Here is a 12,693-nt window from a genome sequence, read left to right as displayed (position 1 = left end):
AAACCAGTGCGAAAAAGCTGTTTGCCACCATATAGCATCATCATCCACTGTATTAATACTCTGAGGTATGTGGATTGTGCATCAGTGAAGTGTCCTCAGAGATGCATTAGTTCAAGGAGTCAGGAGTTTGCTACTTGTGCTGTGCTTGACATGGCTGAGTATAAGTGGTGTCATTTTACATACGTAATGGGCAATTCTTGTTCCTCCTGGTGTGATGCGCACTTTAGGTTTTATCAGTAGATTTATTGCATTGCTTTTTGTGGCTATGGTGATTTCTGTTATTTACCCTGAACTGTTAGCTCATTGGTTTATTCTCTGCTTATATGTTTTCTAGTGCTTGTATACATGCTTATAATAGCGTAAAGACAGAGTGGGCCTGCCGTGATGGTGTATTTGGCCATTTTTCTGATGCTTTTTATGATCCATAAGATCCAAATGGGTATTTTCTAAGGAAAAGGAAGAAGAGGCTCTCAAGTGAGACTTGCCTGGATTACAGATCTGTAGGCTTTGAGGAAAATCCCCTGAGTGGAAGATGTTGCACACATTTTGTAAAAATGCAACTATTCCTGTGCTAGGTGGAAACATTTCTTATTGCATTTGTTTCTCAGTTACTGACATATCTGGTCTCCCAGGACCCGAAGGAATCCTCTGCATGGGAGGAATTCCTGCTGTTCACCCTGCTCAATTTTAAATATAAACCAGAAATATGGGCCATTCTGCAAAGGTCGCAGGTATTTTATTGTTATGAAAAGCCTTGGATGAGTTTCAGCTGAAAGTCAACTCTAGTTTTACATTAAAGGTAGATACCATGTAAAAAACAGAGGTTTGCTTACCATCTCAAATCCAGAAAAAGTGTTGTATGGGGGCTTTAAATCTGGGGTCATCAGAACTAACCCCAGAAAGAGAGAGATTAGTTCCTGTAACCTGAAGTTTCATTTAGCCCTAATAATGACTCAAATGACTATATGCAGTTGATGGCAATAATGTATATTCACACAAATAGAAAGCCCTAACACATTATAATAATCAATCAGTTCTATTGTATTAATACAGTTGCTTAAAACAGAACCAACTCCAGTAAACACGACAATCTCAGAAATATATGCTGACAAGAATTGTATTTGCACAATGTAGATAGCAGTCTTGGTATCCATAATGTTTTCTGAGTAAAGATAAATACAGATGTATGATTTCACTGAATATGGGGTCCACACTAATGGGAATGGGATTTGGGTAAGTGTACTGAGATGAGAATTGTAGTGTTTTCTATGGAATGGTTCTATAGAGTGAAAAAAATGAAATTCCTGCAACTTGATGCACAGCAAATGTATTTCTATTTGCCACTATAATCAAGCCTATTTTGAACTGGAAAAAATTACACTGAAAAATGCAGCCAATGAATGTGTGTTCTGTTCAGTCACAGGCAAGTCCTGTTAAATCACCCATACAAAACACCTGTATAAGAATTAAACCACGTTTCAATTCTTGACACATTTATGGCTAGTAACTCAAATAGGAAAGTGTTACCCTTCTACAAAGCTTTTGCCATTCCACTAAATTGGAAGACAGATTCTCAATGCCTTTCAGGCTTGCTTTCAGTTATGATCATTATGATGTTAGATGCATCACAAATGTCACAAATTGATTTAGGAGCTGAAATACTGCTAATGAGAATAAATAATTTCTCATTCATACAAACACCATAGAATCATAGAAAAGTAGGGCTAGAAGGGATCTCAGGAGGTTATCTAATCCCTATATGGATCTAGATAGTACCCCGTGTCTAAACCATCTTATACAAGAGCTTGTCTGTATATCAGCTATCCCTCAATATGAGGATGATGTCTTCTGGGAGAGGGAGGGGAGAGGGATTACCGGTGAGTTTTAAGGTGGCTGAGGAATCCAGTCCATGCTCTGCAAGTTTTTCTACAGATATGACAAGCGATGCCTTGGTGGGGGTACAACTGTTGGCCAGGATGTTGTGCCGTTTTCTTTCTCCTCTGCTGTTTCTCGGCTTCCTGAGCAAGATGGTTCTCTTCAAAGTGGGCTGTAGCTTGATTACAGTGCAGCACCATTGAGACCTGTTACCAGTCAGCCCTGCCCAATTTGTAGGATCGATGCCACCCTTTTTAAGATAAGTTTTCAGGGTGTCCTCACAGTGCTTCCTCCATGGGTCCTCTTATTGTGACTAAATTGAGAGAAGAGGACTTGCTTTGGGAGACAAGCATCAGCCATCCACACACAGTAGCCAGCCCAGCAAAGTTGTTGTTTCATGATCTTTGCCTCAATGCTGGTAATGTTAGCTGCAGAGAGGATGCTGGCTTTGGTGCAGTGGTCATCCCATCTAATGCAAAAGATGATAATTTGTGGGGGAAGGGGAGCAGCTTATGCTGGGGCAGGCTGATGGTCTTCCCACTGCTAAGAGACTTTGGTCTTCCCAATGTTAAGGGAGAGTCCCAGACTGTGATAGGCACCTGAGAAAAGGTCAAGGATGGACTGCAGAACAGTTTCAGTGTTTACGAGGATAACACAGTCATCAACATACTGAAGGTTGGTGATGCCAGTCTTGGTAACTTTTGTTTTGCTGTGAAGGCACCACAGATTGAAAAGCTGACTGTCCATTAGATACTCAGCCTCAATTCTGGGAGGAAGGTTGTCATGGATGAGAATCAAAATCACAGCAAGATAGATGGAAAAAAGGGTTGGGGCAATGACACAGCCCTGCTTGATACCAGTAGAGATGGTATATGGGTCTGTCTCTGATCCATTGCACAGGACTGTGGCAGTCATGTCATCATGGAGTAGCTTGAGGGCGCTGTTGAGCTTCAGTGGACAATCAGACCTAGCCAGGACCTTCCATAAGGCTTCGCGATTGATGGAGTCAAAGGCCTTGGTTAGGACAATGGATACCGTAAACAGCTGCTGGTATTGCTCTCCACACTTCTCTTGGATCTGTCATGCAACAAAAATCATGTCAGTGGCACCCCAAGATAGTCTAAAGCCACACTGAGATTCTGGAAGGGCGTCTCTGGCCAGGGGGAGGAGGCAATTCAGGAGGATGTGAGTAAGAATCTTCCCAGCAATAGAGAGGAGGGCAGTGCCTCGGTATTTCCCACACACTGGCTTGTCCCTCTTCTTAAAGATGGCCACAATGTTGACATTCTTTAAGTCAGGTGACACTTTCTCATTAACCCACATTTTGAAGAGAAGTTGGTGAAATTTTTGCGCTAGTGCTGTTCCACCAGGTTTGAAGACCTTTGCGTGGATGCCATCTGGACCTGGTGTCTTATTGTTCTTGGTCTGAGTGATGGCACACCAGACTTCCTTGAAGGATGGGGGATCAGCAGGAGGTTCTGTTAGTGGGTGTTGAGGGATGGACTCCATCATGGCACCTGAGACATCAGGTTCATGGTGGAGTAGAGTCTTGAAGTGCTCCTTCCAGCATTGCCTGATGGATACGTTGTCCGTGAGAAGATCAGAAAGGGGTTGGGCCACTGGAACATGGCCCGTGGATGGCTTTTATTTCTTGAAAGAAGCTTCTTATCTCATGTTGGTGAGTGAAACTCTGGATCTCCATGGTTTTCACTTGTCACCACTGGTTCTTGATGTCCTCTGATCTACAGCTTTGAGCCAGTGGTGAGCCTCTCATTTTTGCTGGTTGGAGGGTTCATTTTTCCAACTGCAGAGCATGGCTTTCTTCTGCTGGATAAGTGCTAGGAGTTCCTCACTGCTCTCATCAAACTAATCTTGGTGACAGTCAGTGGAGTATCCAGTTGATTCAATGCATGCCTTGTGAAAAATGTTTTTAAGCTTTTTCCAATGTACCTGAACATCCTTGATGTCATCAGATAGGTCAGACAGTCTCTCAGTAAGGTGTTGCTGAAGAGCCTCACATCTATCTTGGTTTTGGAGTGCCTTGATGTTAAATCTCTTCCACTTCGTTTTCAGTTTTTTACCGTGTTGGGGTGCAAGCTTCATGCCCTTGGTTGATCTGACTAAACGGTGATCTGTCCAGCATCTGCACCTCTCAGGACTGGGGTGTTATGGCTATCAGAATAATCACAGGCTGTAACAGTATTATAGTCAAGAAGGTGCAAGTGATTGGAGCATGGATGTTTCCAAGTGGTCTTATATTTATCACTGTCTGAAGATGGAATTCACGATGAGCAAGTCATGCTCTGCACATTAGCTGAGGAAGAGGATATCATTAAAGTTGACTTTCCCCACCCCCTCTTTCCCAATGGTGCTACTCCAGAGTTCAGAGTATCTCCCAACTCTTGTGTTGAAGTCATCCATGAGGATGAGCTTGTCTTCCTTGGCAGTGGTGTAGTTAGGACTGTGTCAAGAGTACAGTAGAACTGTTTCCTGTTGACATCTTCATCGTCAGGTGTGGGGGCATATGCACTGATTACTGTAACATACTGGTTGTTAGTGAGCTTAAGGTGGAGTGTCATAAGGCATTCATTATTGCCCACAGGGAGTTCTGAAAGCTAGCTGACAATCTTATTCTTGATGGCAAAGTCAGTCCCATGAATGCACCTCTTTTTGGTGGCTTTCCTTTCCAAAAAAAGGCGTAGCCACCTCCTCCTCCTTTCAGCTGGCTTTCATTTGCCCAGTGGGTCTTGCTTAGGGCAGCAACATAGATGTCATATCTTGAAAGTTCTCTAGCTACTATGGCGAGATCCAAATTATTCGTATTGGTGGTATGACCATTAACAATGACCTCTACAAGAGCACTTTCATATTCTGTCGTTACCTAAAGCCAACCATCAAATTCACAGTTCTTCAGTTCTAAAATGTTTTAAATAACTTCAGCGGCAGGTCTGCTGATGAACCAAAGATTTGGTCAGTGCACCTAAAGGACTAGGAGCAAATCTGGATTTCCATTGTTGCCATTCCTTCGCTGACTCTGTGGTCCGGGATAATTAGAATCCATTTGGTCTGTGGTGCAAGTTCAAGCAGCTTCAAACTTGCTTTAAGAGTGCCTTCCACAGTATTTCAGCTACCCTCTGTCCCTATCACATTACTAGAGTAGAACAAGGGGAATCTATCTTGCCCACTGTTTCATTGTAAATAAAGCTAACAGGCATAGCCTTCGCTTTAATCCTGTTGAGTACCCACAGCAGCATCACATTCGTAAAGTTAAGTGGTATTTCCAGGATCAGTTCAAAGGCTGTGCTGATTATCCTAAAGTTACATGTAAGAATAAAAAATCAACAGCCATTTCATTTGGATGACAATGTTTTGTGTCATACACAGTCAGGGCATTATGCAGGTGTTGACTATTACCTTACAGATACATTACATTTAATGAGTTTTGATGACACTGCAAATGCGAAAGCACGAAACAGATTGGGAGATAAGTTAAAGATACATTACAGGAGAGCTTTTAAACTAAACTTGTCCCTAGCCATGTAACTGAATATATTACTTGCTAGAAAACCCAAGTGTTGCCCTAGTGATAATCGGATCCTGTTCTTTAAGTGGAGTCAGGACTAGGGGGAGAGTTGTTCCCACAATAAAATAAATTGCATTTAGACTAAGAAAAAACTGATTTTGAGGCTTACAAGCTTCTGTATAGAGTACAACCAACCCAAACTACCTGTGTTCCATATCTGGCTATTAGTGTCTTAATTGGAATGACTCTTGGAGATACCAGTCCTCAGTGAGCATGTGTGCACAAGATGGTTTACTGCGCAGCAAACTAGTTTTCACATTCAAACCATGTGCCCGGGAGCAAAAAACTGCAGAGCAATAAGCTCTGCAGTTTACTGGTCTGCATTAATTGCAGATGTAAACACTCCCAGTGTGTCCAGCAGGGATAATATTGAGCATTATTAAAGTATATTAGTTAAAGTATTGAGTAAAGTATTAAAGTATATTAATACTTTGCACACCAACTCCCACTAGTGTATACCAAACTCAGAAATATGTTCGTTAAACTGTTTCAGTAGTGTCCCCAGCAGTTGCTCCAAGTGTTGTGGAGGCTGAGGTCTTCAGAGCAACGGTAAAGGTTTCACTGTTACATTTCTGGGTTTGAGGTGTGAAAGCAGAAGCAGGTAGGTAGGGTCATGTCTGCTCAGGATATGCAGGAAACCCCATGTAGATATATCCACAAGGACCAATGAAGGGACATGATGAAAAAAGTTAGACATTCTCACCATGGACTCAGTCCTATATCCATCAAACTCTGCATAAAGGACCATGATGTGGATGGTTTGACTTGATGTCTGGGAGTCAAGGTCAGGATCCAGGAAGTAAATCCAGGTCAGAAGCCATGGGTCTGAACTGGAGATATGAGTCATGTGGTTGGGAGTAGATGGGTTCAGCAGAAAGCAGGGGTTCAGGTAGGGGTTGACCTGAACAGGGATTCAGACTGGGGCAAGGATCAGCACTGAGGAGCTACCAAGAGAGGTGTCTCTGCTGTTGAGTACAGGTGCTGAACACTGCTTCTATGTGGGCAGCCACACCCCTGCAGATAAACACAATGGAGGGGCATCACTGATTTCAGTGAGCATTGGATCCGCACTGAGCAACGGATTAAAGTGATAAATGAAACAGATGACAGTTTTCTTCCTTAAGACTCATGAATCACAATGATCTTGAGCTTGGTAAGTAGGGTCCCCCCATCCTGCTTACTCTGATGCTTGCATCAGCGTCTCAGCAGTTAAATACACCAGTTAACCTAATCCTGCTGGATTTTTATTAAATGAATATGGAATAAATTTGAAGGTTTACTGTATCTAATCCATCTGTGTGAAATGAAGAAATACTTGGAAGACCTTTACTTTTACAATGTGTTCCTCCTTTTCTTTCTTGGCTTTAAAAATCTGTTTCCATACTGCTTCCTAGGAGTTCAAGATGTTTCATAGCTTTGCATACAGAGCTTAGCCTGTTTCTTTGATTTTCATGAAACTTTTACTTTTTGTCGTAGTGGAAGCAAGTTTTCCTGCTTTCTTCAAATCTTGGAGGATGTCTCATCTTAAAAAAAAATCAGCCCCTTGTCATTGTCACATTGCCATCATTTATAATCAGCACAAGTAATTCAAGAACCAGTGCTTTTCATGCCTCCTGGTTTTTATTATAATGCCTACAAGCAATTGAAAAACCACTTTTTGATTTTTCTGGAGTGAGTTTTGACCCTTTGTAAAGGGAATGATTCATTCTGCTTAATTTGTAACTGTACAAAGCAAATATGAGTTGGAAATTCCAAAAGGGAAATGAAATGCATCATTAAGGCCTTATTGTGTTATAAAGTGGCTTTTTGTTAAAAAAGGAGAATTGTGTGAATTGGGCTGTAATAAACCTCTAATGGGCATCTAGCATAAGTGAAGGAAATATCTATAATGCCAACAGCTTAAATGTGTACGGTACATGTAAATGGTGGCTGTTTTGCGTAAAAGAAGTAATACTGTTTTCCTGAGGGTACAGTGATCCAGACCCTCAAGGGCTTCCCACAATTTCCCATGCAATAGAAATCATTGCTGAGATCATTTGGACTTTCCATATGATCCGTCAGTGATTGCAGCAAGTGGATAATGATGAATTGCAGTTTGCCTCTAGTTTCTGTTGGCTTTTTTTTTTTTTTTTAAAGTAACCTTTTTCTCCAGGGTCTGGTCAGGTTCTCATTGGGCCAAGAAAAGCTGAGATACATGCGCAGAACTTATCCCCAGGGAACAGAATGCCTTGTTTTGCTCAATACAACTCTTAGGTAAGGCTGACAAATCTAAGTGTGTGGCCTGTCTGGCTTTCAGCCAAAAGCAGTTATAGACACAGTATGGTATCTTGTCTCTGGATTAGGAAATAGCAAGGTCCTCAGGGTTAGGGGCTGGATTCTGCAGGTGTGGAGCTTCCACTGAAACCAGGCACCGAGGTGGTGGTGTGCAATGGACCTACAGAACCGATCCCCAATAGAGACTGTGTTGTGCTTCAGAGCTACGTGCTGGGTCTAGCCCCATGTGCCACCTCTGGGGCTGTGCACTGAGCCTGGGACCATGCACTGGCTCTGGAGCCATGTGTTGAATCTGACCTGGACTCAACACAGACCCAGTCCTGACACACCGCCCCAGAGGCAGTGCATAGGGTCAGTCCTACCATGTGGCTCCAGAGCCTGTGTACGGTCCTAGGCGTGGTGCACGCAGCTCCAGAGCGTAATTCATGGAGTCGGACTTGGTGTGTGACTCAAGACCCAGCATGGTATTGGACTTGGTCTGCTTGGTCTGACCTAGCAAGTGGTTCCAGAGCCAGTGTGCAGGGTCAGACTTGATGTTTAACTCTAGATCCAGTGCACCCAGGCAGTCTGTGGGCCCAGCCAGTGTGCAGGGCTGGCAGCAGCCTCCAGAGCACACTTGATTTCCTAGGTGCTGCCACTTACTACATCAACTGAAGTTGTTTTTTTCAGGCTACCCTTCATAATTAAGGTGTGTAATATGTACAGGGATGTACTATATGCATATGGAACAATATGGTAAATGGTTTCAACAAGCAGGATTTTTGTGGCTGCTGTATTTCACATGAAAACAGTGGAATATGACATGGTTCTTATTTGAAATGTAATGCAGTTTTTCATTTCTTTTTTCCCCCCTCCTCAAAGTGTGCCACTTCAGGTATATTGTAGATATATTCTGTGCACAGTGATGGGAGAAAAGCAGTTTTTTGTGCATATGTGTGTAAATCAGACCTCAGTGGTAAAACCTCTTATCTATATGCTGCAAAGGACAAAATGGTGTTCAGTAGCCCCCTGTTTCCTCATTATTACTGCGTATTTTACAGGTTCCCTCAGGCAGTATATGATAATTTCTTTGCTTCTAAAATGAGTTCAGCAGCATGAAAATGAATCTGTCATTACACTAATTAATCCATCCACAAGGAATATTCAAATGACATTAATCACCTGCCCTAATCCCACAAACGGATGGCAATGCAGACTGTGGGCCAGTGGTTCTCAGACTTTTTAGATTTAAGGAACTGTTTGATAGACTCGAGGTATCCCTTGGAAAATGCCAGCTCCTAGCTTTCACTAGGGTTATCTGGCTACAGAAAATTGTTAGAGCAGTTTTTCTGTTGCAAGGAACTCAGAAAGATCACAATAGGTCAGGCTGTTTTCAGCACTGTGGATTCTTATTTAAAATCTCTGGGTTTATCACGAATCACGTGAATCAAGTTTGTACACCTAACCAGTGGCAGTGTGGGGAGTGCACGTGCACATGCATGCCCTCAGAGTGCTGGTTCACCCCCTGACAGGCTGCACTCCCCACTTAGGCGACGGGTAATGGGGGCAGGCGGGAGCGCCCGTGTGATCGGCCTCAGGGGACCCCCTCCCCTCCCTGGTCAGCAAGATTGGCTGTGGAGGGACCCCCGCGGTGGCTGACTGGTCGCTGGGGGGGCACATGCCCCCCCTAAGGTGGCACCAGTTGCCCATGCACCTAACAATGCTAACATAGCGAGGCACTTTTGAAAGGATTGCAAGATACCCTAGGGTGCCACACCACCCTGGCTGAGAAGCACTGTTCTAAGCAGGCTCTCTACATTTGGTTTACTCTATTGTTTCAAGGTGGTGTTGCACATTCATGTGCACCACATACAGCATGTATTACAGGTTTCCGTTGTGCATTGGGAAGTATTCTGCTATGCAGAAGAAGGTCTAGATAGAGGTCTAGATAGAGAAATGGGGCCTAGGTAGGCTCACTCATCTGTTTCAGATCCAGAAGAGTACAGTATAGTTGTACAGTATTACATCATATGAGCTACTGTTCTCTGTCAGGTGCAGTCTGAACTAACAACTAACAAACATTTCTCTTTCGTGCACTTTGTTAATGACTTTTGCTGCTAGGACAAGTGGTTGGAAGTTCTGACCCATTACGGCTGTGAGCATATAAGTAGCATGCCTAGAGCTTAGCGAGAGTATGGGCGCCATATTCCCAAATATGTATGCATAGCTGTTCAGGTTTTTATGCAGTGTTTTACTCTGTGTTCGGGCAAGCAGCATTCTAATGATGAATGGGAGGCATTTGCTTTAGTATGGATTTGGTTCAAAACGCACTAGGGAGATAAACTCATTATGCTATACCAGGAGTGTTGGATGGGGTCGCAACCTCTCAGGCAGCATTCTTCTTCTAAATTTGTATAATACATTGTACACTGGGCTGTTGCCATCCCTGCATGGTGTGATCTGGTACAAAAGTCAATAACCCTATGAGTAAGAGGAATAGCCTATGAGGGCTGATTTGCACTATGAGAATACAGCTACATAGTGGACTACCAATTCAGTGCCAGCAGTAGGAAAGCTGGAAATCCAGTGTAAGTCACAACTCAAGTATCTAGTGCTGCTCCTCACAGGGTCAAATGAAATTATGTTAATAATATTGGTGTCCTTTCCTGACTTCAGCTTCCAGTGCTAGAAAATTATGGGGATCAGTTTTGCTTGTGTAAACTTAGTCTTGTAGTCTTAATGGCTGTTTGTACTAAATATGCTTAATTTTGTGGTCCTTTTTACAGGTTCACAAAGCTATTTATTCATTTTACATATTCATATTACAGCTATTTATTCATTTTAACTTTGCTGTATTTTCTTGGAGATTCAAGTTAAAAAATGACATTTGTCTAATTTTTTTTAGCCTATTGATATGTGTAAGTGAGCTTGAAAAGAAAATAATTTTAATTGTCTTTTACCAGTGTTTTTGGCAAATTATTGACATATGCACGTAATTTTGCTTTTCTTCTACAGCAGTGGTTTTCAGACTTTTCTGACCGCCTACCCCTTTACCCATAAAGTATCGCTGTTCATACCCCACACTCCTGACATGTCTGTTGAGAAGAGTTGCCACAGATGTCCATGCACAGCAGTCAGAAGCTCTACCACCTTTATTAAGACAGTCCCATACTCTTCGGCAAAGCATCATGTACCCCATGTATTACCCCAGTTTGAAAACTGCTCATGTAGAGCAGAGGTTGTCCACCTACCTCCCTATGGGCCAGATCCTGCAAACAGGCCCTGGGGAAGGTCTGGCCTGGCCTGGCCTGGATCAGCACAAGGGATCAAGGAGCACACAGATGTGAAGAACTGCCTGTTCCCCTTGCAGTACCCCCCTCTGCAGCCCTCCTTCTTTCTTTTCTGTGCCTGAGCTTACTAGCTGCAGAGAGGCCATGTATCTGCAGCAAGGGTAAACACTGGTGGCTTGAGCTGCCCAGGGGATGGAGATTTGGGCTCACATCAGCGGGGTGGGGTTGCAAGCTCCAAGCTGTCGGGGCTTTCTTGAGTCAGTGTTATCAATTCACATTATGGAGCCAGGCTACTCTTAATGTAGTTAGTTATGTGTAAGAGCATCCTATGCTTGCGAATAATCAAGCTAATCAAAAAAAATGATACATTTAAAAAAAACCTAAATGATTTGCTGTTTCCATTACAGTTTGAAGTTGTATATGAGGCATGATATAGGCAGTTTGTCAGAGTGTGCTTATGTGCACGCAGGAAGCAAACTTAGTTATAGAGCTGGAAAAGATTCAGAGAATAATCTAGTTCAACCTGCTTCACAGATTCGGGGTTCTTTGATCCTAAATGATTCAAGAAAGATGCTTGTTCAGCCTCTTCTTGGGAAAGAGATTGCACAACTTCCCTAGGCAGATTTTCCCATTGTCCTGCTATTTATACACTTAAAGTTGTTTTTTTCCCCTGAGATTTGATCAAAATCTCCTTTGCTGCAGTTTAAACCCATTGCCATATGACTTGCCTCTTGTTGCTAGGAAGGACAGTGTTCTTCTATCTTTGTATGGCAGCTTTTCAAATATTTGAAAAATGTTATCATGTCCCCTGCTCAATCTCCTTATCTTTAAACTCAACCTTTCCTCAGCTTTTCCTCATACTACTTACTATCCAATTCCTTTATCATCTTTGCTCACCTCTGGATCCTCTCTAATTTCTCTCGGTCCTTCTGAAGGGATTAGAATTTGCAGGGGTTGATAAAAACAGATTCATTGTCCTTAGTTAACTATTTCATTTATGACAAATTCAGAGGAAGGGTGGCTACCTGCTCTTTACCCATCTGCTAAAATACTGCGTGAACAAATCAACAAGAACAGAACTACTAAAGATATCTTAAAACAATCTCTGCGGCTGCAGTTAGCCTAAACAAATTATGTCGGTGAACCCAGAAAAAGTTCTCGGTTCACTTTTATGTAGAAGACTGGTTTCATCCTTTTATTCCTAGCACCAGCTAAAGGAACTCGGTTATTTCAGCAGAGCTCCTCTACATGCTCAGCTTTGGACATGAGATAATCTCCAGACTTTTAGAAGAGTTTATATGTTTCTTTTGGATTTCAATGTAAGGACTGAATTTACAGTATTTTTAGAAAGAGGAAAAAGCGAACGAGTCAGAATTGCCAACATTTTCTGTTGAGGTGGAAAACAAGCAGCTTTCTCATATTTGTCAAACTTTTCACTGGAACATCTTGACTTTTCATGAAAAAACTGAAACTAATATTTTTTTTTTCAGTTGCAAACCCAAAATGTTTCAAAAGCTAGATGTTCTGCCAAAAGTTGACCAGACTGAGTTGTAACCTTGCTCGCATTCCTGGCCTGCATAATTGTTCCTTCTCCGAGTCGTAACAGTGAGCTACACCAGTGAGAGTATTATTTTAATCTGCTCCTCTCACCCTGCTTCACTGCCTAATTTTTCACGCAGGGCACTCAGAGGA

At 42.6% G+C, this 12,693-nt stretch overlaps 1 protein-coding gene across 5 annotated transcripts in view; it reads left to right on the top strand.

Moving 5' to 3' along the window:
* Positions 1–12,693, top strand: part of TACC2 (transforming acidic coiled-coil containing protein 2) — a 196,113-nt gene that overhangs the window by 83,771 nt on the left and 99,649 nt on the right. The window lies entirely within an intron of this gene.

This window comes from Crocodylus porosus, unplaced genomic scaffold (assembly GCF_001723895.1).
Source record: "Crocodylus porosus isolate Cpor-Errol unplaced genomic scaffold, CroPor_comp1, whole genome shotgun sequence".
NCBI classification, from domain to species: Eukaryota; Metazoa; Chordata; order Crocodylia; family Crocodylidae; genus Crocodylus; species Crocodylus porosus.
Note: the sequence above shows the minus strand (reverse complement) of the source record. Positions and strands in the feature narration are given on the sequence as shown.